This window comes from Ctenocephalides felis, unplaced genomic scaffold, assembly GCF_003426905.1.
Source record: "Ctenocephalides felis isolate EL2017-DRISC unplaced genomic scaffold, ASM342690v1 CF-g0.4_SCAFFOLD_01492, whole genome shotgun sequence".
Lineage (NCBI taxonomy): Eukaryota > Metazoa > Arthropoda > Insecta > Siphonaptera > Pulicidae > Ctenocephalides > Ctenocephalides felis.
Genome location: NW_020537646.1, coordinates 58,060,489 through 58,081,128, shown reverse-complemented (window position 1 = coordinate 58,081,128; position 20,640 = coordinate 58,060,489). Strand labels below are relative to the sequence as shown.

Sequence of the window (20,640 nt, the reverse complement as noted above, 5' to 3'; positions counted from 1 at the left end):
CTAATTGTATTACTAATTTCTAATAATTTTTTTATGTCCTTCACTCAAGAAAAAGATAAAAATATGATAGATGACTCGGTTAAATATAACAAAGAATATGGGGAAAATCCAGAGCATTAAAACAGCATTCAAACTCAAAAAATTTAAAACATCTAGTAACTCAATAAACCACTACAATGACCGATGACAAAATTAGAATAATTGCGACAATAAATGTAAATGGAATGAGAAGTTTGACGACAAAAACACTTTTAAAAAAAATTATAATGGACAACGATTTAGATATTATTTTTTTGCAGGAAATTAATGAATTTGATTTAAGTTTTTTTAAGCCATATCAAAATATAATTATTATAAATGAAAAAAAGAGGCACAGCAATTTTAACTAGATATGGATTAACAGTTAAAAACATTAAGATGCATGAAAATTCAAGATTATTAGGGCAAATATTGATGGGATTAATTTTCTAAATATATATGAATGTGCAGGAAATGGAAAACGTGCACAGAGGGAAAGATTATTTGAAATAGACATGGCTAGTGTAATAGGCAGTAATAATACAAGTTTAGTTTTAGCTGGAGATTTTAATTGCATAATTGATGCCAAAGATCAAAAAAGTAAAGGAAATTTTAGCGGTGGTTTGAAAAGAGTAGTGACACAACTAAAATTAAAAAACGTTTGGGAAAAGAAGAATAAAAATAAGAATGAGTATACTTTTATTAGAGGAAATTCGGGTTCAAGAATAAATCATTTTTATGTTGATGAAGTTTTAATAAAAAATATCGTTGATTGAAAAATAATTCCAATTGCATTCTCAGATCATAACGCTGTTATTTTGAAAATTAAATCGGCTCAGTCAATACCAACATTTGGACGAGGCTATTGGAAGATAAACAAAGATTTTGCAGGACAATGATTTTGATGTCATTTTTAAAGAAAAGCTGCAAAAAATGATAAAATATGCAAGCTATAATAATATAACGCAATGGTGGTAAAATAACGTAAAACGAACAATTAGACGAATTTCTAAAAATTTTGCAAAAGAACAAGCTAGTGAAATTTTTATTAAATAATGAGTAATTTTTATTAAATAATTTAAAAACGTAAGAAATAATTAACTGAACTTGTTTAGAAACTGATTCTACATTATCTGCTTTATGATCGCTTACATTGGGAGCAGATTCATAAGTTCAAATTGTCACAGCATGTTTATGACCTTTAGTATATTCTCCTCGAAGTCCAATATAATAAACTCTCGTGGAAACACTTCCAAAATTTCCTGGTATGTGAATTGTCAGATGACGAACAGATGAAAATGTCACTACTTTAGTGGGATATTCTAGAGTGCCTGTATCATCTCTATGCAATTCAAATTCTTGATCTGGTGCAACAGCAGTATCATCAAATGTCATATGTGGCCGATTTTTATATAATCTAAGTTTTGCTAAATGGGATTCTTCTGCATCATTGATAATTATCAATCCTTTCAATTTAATATCTCCCGTAAAAGGGATAGTAAATAAGAGTTCTTCATTAGCATCGCTTTCCATGTAATTTTCAAAATTCAACTTTTCTTCCCAAGGTTTAAAAATTTTCCGCTTCCCTCATTGGTTTCATTTAAGCATTCCAAATTTTCAATATCTATTTTTTCGTATAAACTATACTGTACTGTGGGGAATCAAGCAAGCTAGACATCGAGGAAAAACAAAAATGATTTGTCATATTTTCATATCATAAAATTTTATAGCAAAAAATTGTTTATATTTTTATACCAATGAATTTCATATTTTTATATTCATAACTACTTCTACACTGGTGACCTACAACGTTTGTGATGAAGACAGAGAAGGAGCATAAATCGGAATTTGAAAAAATGTAGACTTTGATGCAGTATCATAATCACTGGTCTTCCGTGACTACTTATAAGGTACGTCCAGTCCTCGGCTCATCGCATTTACTCCCTGACACCGGACTCCTGTTGTATACCCATTTTGTATACCCAGACCTCAGTGTTTATTGCTGGCACAAAAATTAATTCTGAGCCTAGACTTTGGGTCATGAATTGAATTCCTATCAAATAGTTCATTGGAATCGCAATTCAACCTCTCTTTGTCCGTTAACTCACCAAATCGTCTTTTGATGCATTAAACTTTGGAACTGCATCTGGTCAAGATGTTGACTCTTCAATACGCTCTCCTTCGAATTACATCAGATTCGAGAATCCGATGTATGATCCAAAAGACTACTGAAGTCGACAAGATTATTTTAATCATTGCGAAAATTCATATTCTTACAGAGCGCCATCTGTTTACCCAAAATATTGTAGAAATAAAAATTAAAACAGTAGATCGAGGCTGAATATTCGAAGTTCACCAAGACATCGAGGTTCAGGAAATTTGCCACATGATTTATATTCAGAACCATATGCAGAGTATGAAGATGATGGAATGTCGAATTACCTACCATACGGTGGATCTGCCGACGAAACTGTCATTTATTCCATTGGATGAATTACTAATTGACCAGTACCACAACACTGCTATAATCGGCTTTCCCACCATATATTTATAACGTGTTTCCCAGTATTTTTTAAACCGTGAGGTCAACACTGGGCAGGGAGCGTGTGGGGAATCAAGCAAGCTAGACATCGAGGAAAAACGAAAATGATTTGTCATATTTTCATAGCATAATCATTCTATAGTCAATTTGAATTCATATCATTTTATAGTCAATAAATTGTTTATATTTTTATATCAATGGATTTTATATTTATAACTACTTCCACAGTAATGTAGCTTCATTTCGGGGGTGTTATCATGTTTATGGTCACCCTCACAACTATGCCCATGGTTAAACATAAAGTTTTGAATGATTTAGTAAAAAATATTTTTTCTAAAATCAAATCTGTATTGTTAAATTTTAAAAACTGTTTTAACTTGATTATGATAAAGTTTTATAAAAATCGGCTTAATTTTTTTTTTTCAACAGTTTTTTACAAGAAAACGGCTGTGTAGATTTTCACCTAAAACTAATCAGTATTATTCCCAACTAATATCTTTCGAACAGTTTTTGATTTTTTAAAATCGATTAGGTAGAATGATCTTAAATGTGGACGAAAAGTTTAACACTCTTTTTCAAATTACAAAGAAACGGCTCGGCAGATCGTCTCACAAAACTGACAAACTATAGTGCTCATTGAGATATATCTAATGGCTTTTAAATTTCTGAAATCGGTTCAGGCGTTTTTGAGCAAACGTCGAAGAAAGATCTAATTTTGACAAATGCCAAAAAAACGATACCAATATTTGCAAACTTTGACGAATTTTTAAAGCTAAACGAGACGAGTTGTCGTAGGGCGGTAATGTTTTAGTATGACCTTGAAGACTATGGTATGTACCGTCAAAAAAAATCGTGAAAATCGTCGAAAAAAATTTTTTTAACACCTTATTACAAGAAAGCGGCCCGGCCGATCTTTAACAAAAACTAATCAGGTCGATTCCCAACCAATATGTTTGGAACAGTTTTTGAATTTTCAAAATCAATTCAGAATTGCGGTCTAAAACGTGGACGAAATTTTTTTCACTTTTCTGCGATTTACAAAGAAACGGCTCGGCCGATCATCGCACAAAACTTAGAAACGCTAGTCGTCATCGAGATACATCGAATGGCTTTTAAATTTTTGAAATCGGTCCGGCCGTTTTTGAGAAAACGTCGATTTACGGCAAAAAATCTGTTCACACACTCACACACACATACTTTTTCCGAATTTGGTCTCATTTGATTCAAAATGGGTTGAAACGTCGAGAAAACATAAAATTAGCAATTCGGATTTTTCGATGAAAACATAAACTTCTCTTTCGGGAAGTTAATGAACAAATTAATTTATCAGTGATTAGAAGTATTCCGAGAGGATTTATTACACATAATTAAAAATGAACAAACACGTTAGCTCGGAGTATTTTCTAAAAGCAAATTTTCACAAATCAATAATTTTTATAATTGAACCAATTTTCGTAGGACGTTAATAGTTTAGTATGTTCATTAAGACCAAGTAATCTATTGTTATGCCAAGTAAATCATCTAATTTTAATTTTAACAAACATGAGGACAAATGACGTCAGATTTGTGCGACAATCTGCCGAGCCGTTTCTTTGTAATTTGGAGAAAAGTGTTAAACTTTTCGTCCACATTTAAGCTCATACTACCGAATCGATTACAAAAAATCAAAAACTGTTCGGAAGATATTAGTTGGGAATGATACTGATTAGTTTTAGGTGAAATTCTACAGAGCCGTTCTCTTGTAATTAACTGTTGAAAAAAAAAATTAAACGATTTTTAATAAACTTTTTTTGGCGATATATATCGTGGTCTTATAAAACTTGAAATATTACGGCCTTACGACAAGTAGTTTAATTTTAAAAAATCATCAAAGTTTGAGAAAATGAGTAGTTTTTTTGACGTTTGTTAAAATTAAAATTATACAATTGACTTGGTATAACGATAGAGTACTTGGTCTTAATGAACATACTAAACCATTAAAGTCCTGCGAAAACTGGTTCAATTATAAAAATTGTTGATTTGTTAAAATTTGCTTTTAGATAATACTCCGAAAGTATTCGTTCGAGTAATATTCGTTTTCAAATATGTGTAATAAATCCACTCGGAATACTTTTAATCACTCATAAATTAATTTATTTTTTATAGATTCAGTCAATTATTTACTCATATCGGGAAGTTCATGTAACTTGCCTCAAGGCAAAATACCAATACCAAATAGTTTTAAATGTGTAAGGATGTGTTGTTTGAGTGCTATAGACAATGAGCTAATATGAAATATGAGCTATTATAAAAACAATAAAACCAATTGGCCAATTCTTTTTTTTAAATGTTTATTGAAGTCCAAGGATGGTATTGAAAAGACTGTCATTTGCCATTACCTTTAAAATAGTAAATTACAAGTTTTTTTTCTTTTCATTTACTGTAATAGTTTTGCTGGTCGTAGGTTGATTAGAGCACATGAGAACAGGATTTGACAAATTGGTTCCCTTCAAATATGAACTTAAGTAATAATGTATATTGAATTATTAGTGAGAAAAATGTAATTTAGATATTAAAATTACTAAAAGCCAGTTAAAATATGATACGAAATTATAAAAATTATAGACAATATTTGAAATTTAAAATTTGAAAATTATTGAAGCAATTTTTTTAGGTAAGAAAAATCCAGGTGATATTATACCTTACAGCGACTGCTATATATCAATGCTTTCTGAATTTGTTATACCTATAGATGTTGGGTCTATATATAATTTATATTTATAATTAAAAGAACTGAATAACGTGTATATAAGTTTAATTTATATTAACAAAATAAGTATAAAGTATTTCACTGATATAAAATGTATTTAGGTTAGGTTTATATCTTCACACTTCCAAGGGTTGATGCACAAGAGAGTGAGACTGCATTTTTCGCATTCCTCGAGCCCACGCAAGTGTTGCACGATGCGCCGTCGCCAACTTGACAGTTTGCGACGTTCTTCACACGCAACGTGTCTATGAAGTTGGTATTGGCGTTTCTAGTTGTTACTCTCACCGCTAGGTGTCAGGAGACGCCATAGCACTCCCCCCAAGATGAAAGCAAGCTTTCTGTCAGAATAGAAATAAGGTTAAATGTGTGTTGTCAAATATTGAACGCAACTTTCTTTTGGCTGTTTTCTTTGTAGGTTCCTTTGATGACTCCCAGGGATGTGTATGAAGTGGTTGAGAAAATGATCCGTAATCTGCATCTGTTTTATTTATATATGCTGGTTTTAGCCTTTCAACAGCGAAGTTCTTTGCGGCCCCATTAACGCGAAGTTTGTAAATCCTATCAGAAACTCGCTCAAGTATTTCATAGGGTCCTCTGTAAGGTGGTTCCAAGGGCTTTCGTACATGATCTGCTCTGAGGAATACATGTGTGCATGTGCCCATATCTTTCAAAATGAAAATCTTGGATTTGTTGTGGTGGGCTGTTGGAGTTGGTTTCAATGCACACATGATTCGGCGATGATTCTCTAGAAAGACCTGTGGATTCTGTGAGTTATTAGATGTATTGAAAAAATCACCTGGAAGTCTCAATGTGGTTCCGTAAACCATCTCTGCTGCTGATGTCTTGATGTCTTCTTTGAATGAATTCCGTAGACCAAGTAGTACGTAGGGTAGTGTCTTGATCCACGGTTCAGAAGAACACATCAGTGCAGCTTTTAGGGTTCTGTGCCAACGTTCTACCAATCCATTTGCTTGAGGGTGGTATGCTGTCGTACGTGCTTTCCTTGCACCAACTGCCTGTGCCAAGGACTTGAAGAGAGATGACTCAAACTGCGTGCCTTAGTCTGATGTTATTGTAGTTGGTGTACCAAATCTGGAAATCCAGCACGTAAACAATGCTTGCGTGACTGTCTCAGCTGTGATGTCTCTCAGTGGAATGGCTTCCGGCCATCTTGTAAATCTGTCAATAATTGTTAAGCAGTAAGGAAAACCATTAGTATTGGGTAAGGAAATTATGTCAATATGAATATGAGAGAATCTTTCATCAGGAATAGGGATGTGCAAAGGATTGAAATGATTATGTTTATGGATTTTGGACTTTTGACAGGATATGCATTGACGAGTCCAAGTAGCAACATCCTTTCCAATTCCAGGCCATACATACCGGCTGCGTACCTCCCTGGATGTGGTCCTGATGCTTGGATGAGAAATACCATGGACTACGTCGAATGCAGTTTTGCGGAGGCTCTGTGGGAGATAAGGTTTAACAAAGTTTGACTCAATTATACAATAGATCGGAAAACCATCCAATGTTAATTTGTGTAATCTAAGAGAAGTTTCTCCACCAAGCAGCTCCTGCATTTCTGGATCCAAGCTTTGCTCTATACATATTTGTTCAGCCGACAGTCTGGTAGGCATTTCAATAGTGTTAATTCTTGATAATGTATCTGCCACTACATTTTCTTCACCTTTCACATACACAATTTCAGTAGAGAACTGGGATATGTATTCCAATTGCCTACGCTGTCTGTCCGACGCCTTTTCAGGTCTCTGCTGAAATGCATATGTGATGGGTTTGTGGTCTGTCTTGATAATGAAATGCCTACCTTCCAGCAGGTATTCAAAATATTTTATGGCCGCAAAGATGCCTAGAAGCTCTCGGTCATATGTTGAATACCTCTGTTCCGTGGATGTGAGCTTTCTGGAGTAGAAACCTATAGGGTGCCATGCACCATTTTCTTCCTGCTCCAGAGTGGCTCCAATGGCTGTTGTTGACGCATCTGTTACTAAACATATATTTGTTGCAGCAGCTGGATAATGAAGTAAAGCGGCGTTTGCAAGAGCATTCTTTACGTCCTCAAAGGCTTGCAGAGATTCTGGGTTTCAAATGACAGGTGTTTTATCCTTCTTGACTGAACTACGTAGGTAACTGTTCAGCGGTGCTTGCAGTTTGGCTGCTTTTGGGACTGATTTCCTGTAATAATTCAGCATTCCCAGAAACCTACGCAGTTCCAGAACTGTTGTTGGCTGTGGGAAGTTCAAAATCTTGTCCACCCGGTCTGTAGCTGGAGAATAGCCTTTCTCACTGAGCTTGTAACCCAGAAAATCTACTTGGGACTTGCCTAGGACGCATTTGTTGGTGTTGATGGTTAGAGAATGTTCTTGCAAACGCTCAAAAACTATCTGCAGGTGGCGATGGTGTTGCTCCATGTTCTCAGACATAACCAGAATATCATCCACATATATAAACACAAAGTCAATGTCTTGGAATATGTGGTTTATGTAGCGCTGGAATGTCTGAGTGGCATTCTTCAGTCCAAAAGGCATGCAGAGGTACTCATATAATCCCCATGGAGTTATGATGGCAGTCTTCTGTATGTCCTCTTCATGCATCGGCACCTGATGATACGCTTTAGCAAGATCTATTGTTGAAAAAATTGTTTTATTGTGCAGGTTTGTAAAAACATCACTGATTAGTGGAGGAGGATATTTGTCTGGTTGCGTGCTTGAATTAAGTTTTCTATAGTCACCACAGAGTCTATAAGATCCATCCTTTTTTGATACCATATGTATTGGACTTGCCCACGGACTGCTTGAAGGTCTCAAAATGCCCCTGTTCAGGAGATTTTGTATCTCGGCTTTTGCAGCTGATGCTTTTTCGCCAAAAATCTTCCTGAACCGGGCAGCAACTGGTGGACCTGTTGTGGTAATCCTGTGTGCAAAAGGAGATGGTTTAATTGTTAGTCTCTGTGGCGTTCTAGTGATTGTTATATATTTGTTTAGTAAGCTCCTGAAAGGTTGGTGTGGGTTAATTGTGGAAATGTTAATGTTCTGGGTCTTCAGCACTTTGCCATCAGAGGCTAAGCCTGTCGTTGAATCAATTAGTCTTTTGCCTTTCAGGTCTATTAGTAAATTGTAGTAGCTTAGCAAGTCTGCTCCGATTATGGCTGTTGCCACATCTGCTACTGTGAATTGCCAAGTGAAGGGTCTGCGCATCGAAAGGTCCAGCTCGAGAGTCCGCTTTCCATAGGTGGATATTCGGCTGGAATTGGCTGCATACAGAACAATCTCTTCCTTGGCACGACCGGTTGCAAACTTGCTAGCTGGAAAAATCGAGAGAACGGAGCCAGAGTCTATAAGAAAATTTATCCGTGTTTTTCTGTCTGTCACACATAGTCGGAGCTCTGGACAGACAGAATTAATATCACCATCATTACTTGCTCCTGGTGTTGATGGTGACTTTAGTTTTCCGGCTTCAGGAGAGTCTTAACCAAACAGGGTTCTATGCATTTGGTAGCCTTCTCTCCAAACCTGCTATGGTAAAAGCATAGCTGTGATTTGGACGGCGTCTTTGATCTCCCTCTCCTGTGCCTGGAGTGACTTCTGGTCCTGCTTCTCTCGTCATGTTCTCTGCTATGTTTTAAATTCTCCACTTCTGTCGTCAAGGCATTTAGTTTCTGCATCATGGCAAGCAGAATTTCTTGGGTGCGGTCACTTCTTGGTTCAGGTGCTCTGCTCGCTGTGGCCATCACCGATGATGGCAGTCCACAAGTATCTACAAGCCTGTCTGCCATCTCGCCAATGGCTTGTAGCCCAATGTTTTTCGATACAAGCAGTAGAGGCCGGATGTGTTGTGGGAGTCTGTCCAACCAAAGTTTATGGATGATATCCTCCGAGATTCCACTCCGAGCCAGGTCAATCATTTCCCGTAGTAGCTGGGATGGCTTTTTGTCACCTAGGACAACGTTTGTTAACAATTTGTCTACTTGCTTTGACCTCGACTCGGATACTCGGTCTAGGATTATGCTCTTCAACGTGTTGTATTTATTTTCGGTTGGCGGATTTCGCAACACATCGCTTACCAGGTGTAAAGTGGACCTGTCCAGAGCACGCAATACCGCCGTGTACTTCGCATGGTCGGATTTGATCCTATCTCCAAGAAACTCTGTCTCAATCAACAGGAACCATAGATCAGGAGCATCTTCCATGAACGGGGTTATTGTATGCCTGTCCACGTTGTAAATTTGTTCCGTTTTTAAATCATTGTTCACTTGGTTGGAGTTGCTCGCACATGGCGTGCGAACTTGAGTTTCATCAAAATCGATGAGCGATCGATTTAGATCTTGTGAGGCTTCAGTGTTTGCGGGTGAAGACATTATTAATGATATAGTATACCTCGCTTGTAGTATCAAGATCAGAATTCAGCCACGTTTTTTCTCAGTCGCGGTCACCAATTATATAGATGTTGGGTCTATATATAATTTATATTTATAATTAAAAGAACTGAATAACGTGTATATAAGTTTAATTTATAATAACAAAATAAGTATAAAGTATTTCACTGATATAAAATGTATTTAGGTTAGGTTTATATCTTCACACTTCCAAGGGTTGATGCACAAGAGAGTGAGACTGCATTTTTCGCATTCCTCGAGCCCACGCAAGTGTTGCACGATGCGCCGTCGCCAACTTGACAGTTTGCGACGTTCTTCACACGCAACGTGTCTATGAAGTTGGTATTGGCGTTTCTAGTTGTTACTCTCACCGCTAGGTGTCAGGAGACGCCATATACCTTTTAAAAGACTTTTTATGCTATGACCATAAATATATCATAAAGGTAGATGATTATTTTTGAGCGAAAATTTTGGAAAATCAATGTTTTAGTCGTGAATAAACAAAAAATTCATCAATTTATACATCCACATCTACAGGTATGACTAAAAATATTGTATAACTATTAACTAAAAGTATTGTATAATAAATTGCAGTGTATAATTTTCAATATACAATTTTATTGAACATATTTTAATATTTGTTAAAGGAATAATTAAAGTGTTAACTGTGGGAATTGTGAGTCATCATTTTATTTGAAGCAGTTCCACATTCAACATCACTCATATATTGGTGTAAATAGTAACTAAAAAAACAATTATTATTATTTTTGACTGAACGGTAATTATTAGTATAGGATACTGGAAAAACGTAGATGTGGGCATGACAACGTCTGTCGGGTCATCTAGTTATTAAAACAATCAAACTGAAAGTTTTATACACTTTCTAATGAAGACGTGGTATAATTCAATCAAAGTTTTTTTTGTCTTACGACTTACTTATACAGTCATTATAAACTCCAATTTTAATTGAATACTGATTACGTTTCAAAGTTTTTAGATTCTTTTTGAGTTATGGATTTTGTGTATAATTGTAAATGATTCTTTCTACTGAACTCAAACAAAATTTTCAAATTTCTTCGAGGAGAGGTAGACAATAAATTAAATATTTCTTTTTCAACCTGCATTTTGAAAAGTTTTAGGTAACGTTCCATGAATTAAATTAAATTTATTAAAAACTACCTGATCCGGCAAACGTTGTTTTGCTAAGTAAGGTATATTCTAAACAATTTCTAGAGAATCAAAAATATTAATACTTTAGGTGTATAAGGATGTGTTGCTTCAATGCTATAAACAGTGAGGTATTATAAAAACAATAAATCCCATTAGTTTGTCTATATTTTGTCAACACAATCAAACTGGAAGTTTTATACACTTTCTATAGAAAACATGGTATAATCCAATCCAAATCTTTCTTGGTCTTTCGTCTTATTGATTACGTTTCAAATTTTTCAGATTCTTTTTAGATTCTGGATTTTGTGTGTAATTATAAATAATATTACTGAGCTTATAAAAAAATCAAATTTCTACAAGGTGAGATAAAAAATGAATTAAGTATTTCTTCTTTATCCTGCTTTTTGAAAAGTTTCAAGTAACATTCGATCAATTAAAGTAAATTTAATAAAAAGTATATATGTAGAGCAGGGCAAGGCACGAGGGTCCAATTTGACTTTGAGCAAATATTAATGATATTATATAAATCAAACCAATTATATCGCAACAAATAACACATTTCAAACGAACAATTATCTGACAACGTTCAGTAAAACTGTCAGCTACTTCATCATTGTAGAAAGGTGCTTTTTTGCTGCCTTTAAAAAATTTGTTATCTAGACTTTTTTACCCTATAGGCGGAGTAACTTGTAACGGCCAGGTGGCAAACAGGTTTAATGTCTTATTTTAATTTTAAACGTATTTTACAAAACAATTACATTTTTAACTAATGCTAAAAAAAACTACCAACAGAATAAAATACTTTTATTATGGATTTTCAAAGATTACCGTTTATCTGCCGATAGCAAAGTCATCAGAATCAAAGTTATAGCTGGCTATACATCTTTTTCCCTCTACTTTCAAATGTTGTTGTTAAACAATGCTTAACTTTAGTGGTTTTTGACACATTGGTGTTGGACTTTGTTAACCCCGGGCTCTCATATATTTCTATCTATTCTTCGATAAATTCTGGGAAATTATAACTGGGAAAATGTTATTCGACAAAATGTCCCTTTGATCAATACCAAATTTTGGTTCTGAATTTAAATAATATGAATAAAAAATAACATTTATTTTTTTATTTTCATTTTGCAATCTATAAAAATGATTATATTTAGCAGAGATTGCTGACAAGTTGACTGACTGACATAACATAGAAAATGTTTTATAAATACCAATGAGTATATAATTATACAAATGAGATCTTTCAGAGCACTGTGTTTGAGAAAAATATGCCAAAAAGTGCATTTTCATATTAACATTTCAAAGAAGTTGATATTTTGAGTTTCTAGTAACACTTGCGGCGCGTTTACTAACGTTTTTGTATATAAATAAAACTACAAACAAAACTACTTACTACAATTTAATCATAATTAAATAATATTCACGTAAACATCCTATTAAACGTAATTGAACATCATCTGTCAAAAACGTTTGACATTTCACGTATTAGCCACCGTCCATTGTTTTATTTAAATGACGTTTCTACAAAAAAAAATTCCGACCATCTCTGGATGGGCACGAATTTTTCAAGACTAAGACTGGCCAAATCGGTTTAGCCGTTTTCGAGTTTTACTTACAATTAGACATTTGAAAGAGAGCTCCATTTTTATATATAAGATTATATATGTAGGGTAAGGCGGAGCACAATCCTTCAATTTGACTTTGAACAAATATAAATTATATTGCAAAAACCAAACCAACTTATATCACAACAAATAACACATATCAAACGAACAATTATCTGACTATTTTCACTAAAACTGCCAGCTACTTCATCATAGCACATATTTGTTTTTTTTTTGCTGTATAACAAAAATTTATTATCTAGTCCTTTTTAGTCCATAGGCGTGCCAGGTGGCAAACAGGTTCAATGCCTTATTTTAATTTTAAAAGTATTTTACTAAATAATAACTACATTATTCAACTAATGCAAAATAATAACTTTATTGGTGCATTTTTTGCACAGATAACACTGTAAATAGCCTTGATCGAAATGACTTATATGATTTATTTTTTGTAAAATTGTTTTATTTAACTTCCTATTTTGTATTTCAGTTTTGTATATAACATTTCAGTTTATAAAACAATTAAAAAACGTATAGTTAAAATCTGTATTAAGGTTTCGTAAACTAAGTCACAGTGCTCACAACCCAAAAAACTAACAACAAAGAAAAATACATTATTTTATTATGGTTTTTCAAAGATTACCTTTTATCGTAAGAATTAAGGTGATGTCTGGTTATACATTTTTTCCCTCTACTTTCAAATATTGTTGTTGAAGAATTCTTAACTTTACTGGTTCTTGAGATGGACTTGACAAGGACTTTTAATTATTCCTATCCATCCTTCAATAAATTCATAGCAAATTTTGTCAGTTTATTCTTCAAAATTAGTGAAAAATAACCTGTAGTGACTTATATTTCACCTTGCATTATCATTTAATACAAATTCAATTTAATACAAACTTCAAAGCTGAAGTTTTTTATCTTTTTCAATTTGTATAATAATGTATTAAAACATGAAGGATGTCTGACTGTGTCTAAAATGCATAGATTTTGACATATCGTTTGGAAGAAATTCCTTCAAAATTTCTGGCTTCGTAAAGCTTAAAAAATATAAACATAGTGAATCATTTTTCTGCTAAACTCATTTGAATACTGGAATTACTGTTAATACATTTAATAGAAAGCGAGCTTCATAATTAATTTTGAAAATTATTTCATTCCAGAGAACTAGTAATTTTGTACATTGACATTAGTGACATTTTTACAGATGGGTCATTCTTTTACAAAACGAACACCAATTAACCTTGACATTTTAGAATTGTCTGAAAATTTGTTTACAGATACTATTCATAAAATCATTTGACACGTATTTCAGGATTTTGCTGAAAAAAAATTACGTAATTACGTAAATATTTACGATTGAAATATGGATTTTTTGCTCAATTTCAATGAACATCATCTGCGGTAAATTAATTATCACCTGGATGTGATGATCGGATCAGTATTATTTTTTTTTGTTACACTCATATTGAAGTGAACTTTGTAATGATTAAAAACAATTTTTTTGTTTTTGCAATTTTCTTAACAATAACAACCCTTAAATATTTACAAAGGTTTTACTCAGCCTTACCCCAACTTGAATCGATCCAAAAAAAACATATTTTTTCTTTTTTTCTCTGCAACAAAATTCTTTTTACAATTTGTTGGAAACTTTGTTACATCGAAAGATATTGAATATTTTCAAGCGCGAGCCGCGCTTTTCACTTCGGGGACCTCATTTGTACTCATTTGTCACTTTCGAATGACAATCTTAATGTTTTTCGGTTGAAAAATATTTTATAATTTCGCTTCTGGCGAAAAATGAATATATAGTCGAAAAAAAACATTAGGGGAGAGCGGAGCTTAAAAGTTTGTGGGAAAAAAATCCACTGCCAATATCTCAAAAACAAGTAAAGTTAGAAATTTTTTAACAACAATATTTGAATGTAGACGGATTGTTCAGTTAGATTTTTCTAATAATAAAAAATGTTTTTTAGACATTTTTTTGAAATTTGTCATTTTCCGTCTTTACTCCACCGCCTGGATAAAAAGGGATCGACTTATTTTTAATTTTAATGGAATTTTACGTAATAATAGCTAAATTATATAGCCAATGTGAATTTATTTGTAATATTTTTATAAAGAAAATACAATATATACCTTTGATCTGATGCTTTGTCAGAAATATTCACCAGCAGAGTTAATTAACTATTAATTTATATATAATTATATATATATATCTATTGTAAAATAGCTTTTTTCTAACTTTTTTTAATTTTTTAATTACTATTTCATTATTATTTACACCTAGGCCAGTATGAAGGTGTGGTTGACTCTGTTTACCCCACCCACATGTAAGCTTTAATAGAGATTATATCAGAAAGGGTTAAAGCCAACTTAAATATCCCTCTACTTTTAAATATTGTTGTTAAAAAATTTCTAACTTTACTTGTTTTTGAGATATTGGGGTAAGGCTGAGTAAAACATTTGTAAATATTTAAGGGTTGTTATTTTTAAGAAAATTGCAAAAACAAAACATTTTTTTTAAATCATTACAAAGTTCACTTCAATATGAGTGTAATAAAAAAAATAATACTGATCCGATCATCACATTCAGGTGATAATTAATTTACCGCAGATGATGTTCATAGAAATTGAGCAAAAAATCCATATTTCAATCGTAAATATTTACGTAAATAATTTTTTTCCAGCAAAATCCTGAAATACGTGTCAAATGATTTTATGTATAATATCTGTAAAAAAAAATTTCAGACAATTCTAAAATGTGACATTTTATTTTTTCGAAAATCCGTACGATTTGTAAAAGAATGACCCAGATGTGGATTCCAAAGTTTTCATTTGTATTATCAGCTAACCTTCTTTTTTATTTATATTTATTGGCTTCTAAATTACATCTAGCCACTTACAGTCTAATATAAATTATTACTACTCTAAATAATAAAAAATGTATACTTATAAGCTTTTCTACACATAATTCTATAACTTAATTTTACACTCCGATATAAAATTAATTAAAAACTTATATATTTCTATATTAGATAATAATGTCACTAAATTAAATGGTTTCCGAATATTTTTATTTCTATAGATCTCATTAATTAAATTTACACGTTGATTATAGTATATGATGCATTCAAGAATAAGGTGTTGCGAAGTCCCAACTGCTTCTCCACAGAAACATATATTTGATGGTGCCAGCTTTAATCGATACATTTGGGCAGAAAAATTACCATGATTAAACCTTAGCCTGGTTAATGCCACTAGAACATGTCTTCTTTCATCCTTATATAGCCGTTGCCATATTTTGTTGCTCACAGACGGCTTAATATTTTTGTAGTAGTTACCAATGTTTGAGGATGTATTGTCCCATTCATTTTGCCACAGCTGCATACAATTGTTTTTAGATGCATTTATATAATCAATTAACGTGGCCTCATTAATGACCTCACCATTATCAGCTGCCTGTTCCGCTATTCTATCCGCGACTTCGTTTCCTGCTATGCCGGAATGCGCTCTAACACATATAATTTTTACATCACCTCCTTTATACAGAATTTGCTGGATGTACTTCAAAATTTCATAGTAAATTACCTCTTGCAAAGTTGTGGATTTTGTTAAATTTCTTAGTTTGCTTATGCAACTTTGGTTGTCTGTGTAAATGATTATTTTCGCAAACTGATAATTTATTATTACCTCTAGTGCCTTCTTAATTGCAATCAATTCAGCAGCATACGCTGACACAAAGTTTTGTAATTTGAATCCGAATTCAACATTATTCGTACTACAGTACAAAGCACATCCCGTATTATGATTATTTTTTTAACCATCCGTGTAGATAACTTTGTAATGTTTCAAATTCTGTGTACTTGCATTGAAAACATCAATCATTTTGTTTGAATTATCAAAATTTTCCATGTCATAATACAGATGTTTCTTGCAACTAGCTAGACTATTTTTTGCCCTTACTAAATTTATGAAACTCTTCACTAATTTAGGGGTTTTAATTTTAACCCAATACTTACTTAATTTTGTGTCTACTGCTACCTCACATGCATTTTGGATAAAACGCGAAATTTCTATTGAAAGATTTCTTAATACAAATTTGTCGCACAAGAATTGTCTACGCAGCTCTAACGGCATTTCCCCACTTTCTACTAGTAATGCATTTGTTGGGGTAGATGACAAAGCACCCATACATGCACCTGTATTGTAATTTATCCAATTTCTTGCAATTCTTACTATTATTCCATACTAAGCAACCGTAGTCAAATATAGGCCTGATTAATGTTTTGTAAAGTTTCAGTGCCTTTATGGGATGGGAACCCCACCACGTACCATTAAGCATTCGTTAGATGTTTATATTTTTTTCTACTCTTTTTTCTATATGCTCTATATAAGATTTAAAACTTAATTTTTGGTCAAATATTATACCGAGAAATTTATTAGTTTTTTAAACTTTAATTATATGCTTATTGCTGCTGACTCTTGCCGGAAAATTCTTATCCCTATATCTGGTTATAATGCCTATTGCGCTCTTATCATTCGACAACCCTAGGCCTTTTGATACCAGCCATTTATCAAAGTTATCAATATTTCGAGACATAGTGTCTATTGCATCTAGCAGACTGGTCTTTTCAATATATATTAAAACATCGTCAGCGTATTGATGAATTTTTGTTACTTGTTCCCAAATATGTTCAATATCCCGCACGTATAATGCATATAAAATTGGGCTTAATATGCCCCCTTGGGAAAGACCTTTATACATTTTTCGTGGGCCAATCATTTGTAATTTATTTTGTAGTATACATCTCTTTCAAACACTGTGGATGATATCGCTCTAACAAATTTCTTCGGTAATCCAATTTTGTCTAAGGTGTCATATAATATACCTGGGAGTACATTATCGTAGGCTCCTTTGATGTCGCTGAAGAGGCATACCATATAATTATTTTTATTCATGAATAACCATAAATCTGTTATGAAGATGGCCAAGTTGTTATTTACACCCATACCTCTCCTAAATCCGAACTGACTTTTAAGAAGTAGATCATCTTTCTCTACCCACCATTCCAGCCTTCTTTTAATTAGTCGTTTCGGTGGTATATTTTTGTGTGTGGTTGACTCCGCCATATTTTTAAACCTTTTAATCATCCTAAATACTTCTTTACTGGAAGTACTTGGATTTATGTTGGAGACATAATAGACCCAAATGTCCTTCTTTTTCTTCTTAAGTTCTGGCATATAACAAAATTTATATATGTTGAACTTTTCCAATACGTTTTTCAGCGTGCCTTCGGTCTTTTACCAACTGATCACATTCCTCATCCCACCAGACTGGTTTTTTCCTTGCACCTATAGAAATGTTTTGTTTTTTTTTGGAATACTTTTGTCAGCGGCATTGTTAATGATATTTATGAATCTAGCATAATCAGATTTGTCATTAATCGATTCAAATCCTAACATATCCTGTTCCATAGACACTTCATATTTGCGCCAATCAGCTTTTTGAAATTCCATCTTGATACCGATCTATATGGAACAACACAGTTCTTCATTCTTAAAAATATTGCATAGTGGTCCGATCCAAGCGTGTCATCGGACACCTCCCAATCTATCCTATGAGCTAACTCCGGGGAGCAAACTGATATGTCAACTGCTGTTAAGTTATTTTTGAATCTCAAGATTGAATTATCATTATTTAAAATAACTAAATTATTGATATCGATAGCATCTATCAGGTTAGCACCATACTTGTCGTTGAAGTTGCATAACCAAGACATGTGATGCGAATTAAAATCCCCGCATATTATAACTGGTTTAGGTAGATGAGTTGATAATTCATTCCACTGATGAATATTGATGTAATATTTAGGAATCACATAGATGGAAAGTATACTTAAATTCGAGTTATTTATTCGTACACTTATCCCACAAATTTGACATTTGTTTGGGTCAATGGTTCCTAGATGATTTGGATGGTATTATAGGGAATGCTTAATAAAAAAAGCCGCACCCCCTTTGCCATCATTTCTGTCTTGCCTTACCGTGCTATATCCCTTAAGCGTATAATGTGTGAAACCACGTTTCTGATTTCGATAGTATAGAAATATCCAATTCGGACACGGTATGTTCAATATAACTTTTGTTCGAAGTAAACGATCTCGCATTCCATTGTAAAATTGTGAAATCCATTGTTATATACTAAATAATAGATAAGTAAGTATATATATATATATATATATATATAAATAAATAAATAAATTTTTTTTTCTATCACAATTATATTATTTTATCACTAGCCCTCATACTTTTAATGCTTATCAATTTACGTAATAATTCAGTCAACAGTTTGTCAAAATGAGGTTCGCTCGGATTGTGTGTGTTTCTTAATTGATTAATAAAAAGATTCAAAAACTCTTTTGGTTCTGAGCCTTTATTACGATAATGATCATCATTATCGGACTCCGATTCAGATTTATTTTTCAATCTTTTCCTTTTACTAATTAAATTTGGATTCTGAGTCCCATTATGACTAGGTATTTGATCAAATTTATACATCGTACTTCCCTCTTTTTTCTTCTTATTAATTGCAGCTGGCATGTAAAATCTTCTGGGTTTCTTGAAAAGGTTTTTGCTGTCATTTTCATAGTGAATATCTTCTTCTTCTAAACCTGATAGTGCTATAAATATATTATTGACAGCAGGTAAATTCGAGTTTTTCTTTGCTTTATTTATAGCTGGAAATTCTTTTTCCTTACTTAGTATGTTCATATTTGATTTAGTTTTCCTAGCATATCTATCATTTTCTATAATCGATTTTTCTTCGTGAAACGAAAAATTTTGCAATGCCATTAATTCCTGAATATTACTATGTTTTATGAAAACTGGACAATCCTTACTATTTGCCATATGATTATTCTCACAAAGACAGCATATAAAATCCGAATTATTTGTACACAAATTAGTATTGTGTGGACCTGCACATTTTGGACACCTTTCCTCCCCACGGAATTGGGCCCTAATATGGCCGAAGCGCCAGCATTTCAGGCATTTGACATTTGACTGAGTGTATCGCTACCTTTTCTAGAATTCTGGATCCTCTAAAAGTAATGATAACGCATTGCGATTTAAATCTATGTGTATTAGTATTTGTTGGTGTAAAACATTTCACATTGATTATTGTACTTTCCGATACGATTTCACTTTTAATATCGTCCTCTATGAGTTCGATATCCACATCAAAAATAATTCCTTTTCTGATTAATAAATAGTTTGGTATATATGCTATTATGTTGTTTTTATTGAAAAATTCCCCATAGAGCAACCTATTTGCCACATTACCGTTACATAAAACCAGTTTTACTTTATTATTATCGAGCACTAATATATCTAACAGATCCGATTTCATATTTGGAAAAGACTGATGAATCATTTATCCAATCGCCATCGGATGTAACCGTCCGAAGTTTTTATTTCTTGATAAAATATAGATATAGTACGGCCCTGTGCCGCAACTTTCATATCGCAGTTGCATACCGACCTTTCTCTGATTGGTAGATTCGTTAACCGCTGTTGTGTCCGTCGAATCCGTAGCATCGACCACATAATTTTCCATTGTTATGACCTCATTATTGTTAGGGCTGCAATTTGCGTTATTTTTTGTTAATTTTGTTTCGTAATTATGTATTGTTATATCACTTTGTTCGTTGCATTTAGTATTTTTTCCCCACTCGTTTCCATCATATTTAACTTTCCCATAGTCACCTCTTTACTTCTTCTGTTTATTCTACGATCACCAACGCCGTCATTTTTGACACGTCTTTGCACGCCACTTTTAATTGCACGCAGGAGGCATTAAATCAAGCTAAGACTTTGCATAATTCAGCCAGCATGAAGTTGCCGGCGAAGACTGATATCAAGCTGTCAAGCATTTCAGATGTCAAGAGCGCGTCGGCCATTTTGTTCATCTTTATATCAGCATTGTGTCGGCGTATTGTTTTTTATTAAGTAGGCTTGTTTCATATTTAATATTTTTTAGCTTTTCGTTATGATTCATTCTTTTTGTGTTTATTTTTTTATGTCCGTTCAAGTTTATTCGCTTTGGCTTTTTGATTACGCGCCTATTTAGTTCTTATTTTAATTTTTACATTTTAGGGTT

General features: G+C 33.0%; 1 protein-coding gene and 1 pseudogene across 1 annotated transcript in view; both read right to left on the bottom strand.

Annotated features, from left to right (window-relative positions):
- Positions 1 to 20,640, bottom strand: part of LOC113371666 (neuropilin and tolloid-like protein 2) — a 658,950-nt gene that overhangs the window by 557,010 nt on the left and 81,300 nt on the right. The gene's annotated exons all lie outside the window — the stretch shown is intronic.
- Positions 844 to 2,859, bottom strand: LOC113370131 (annotated as a pseudogene).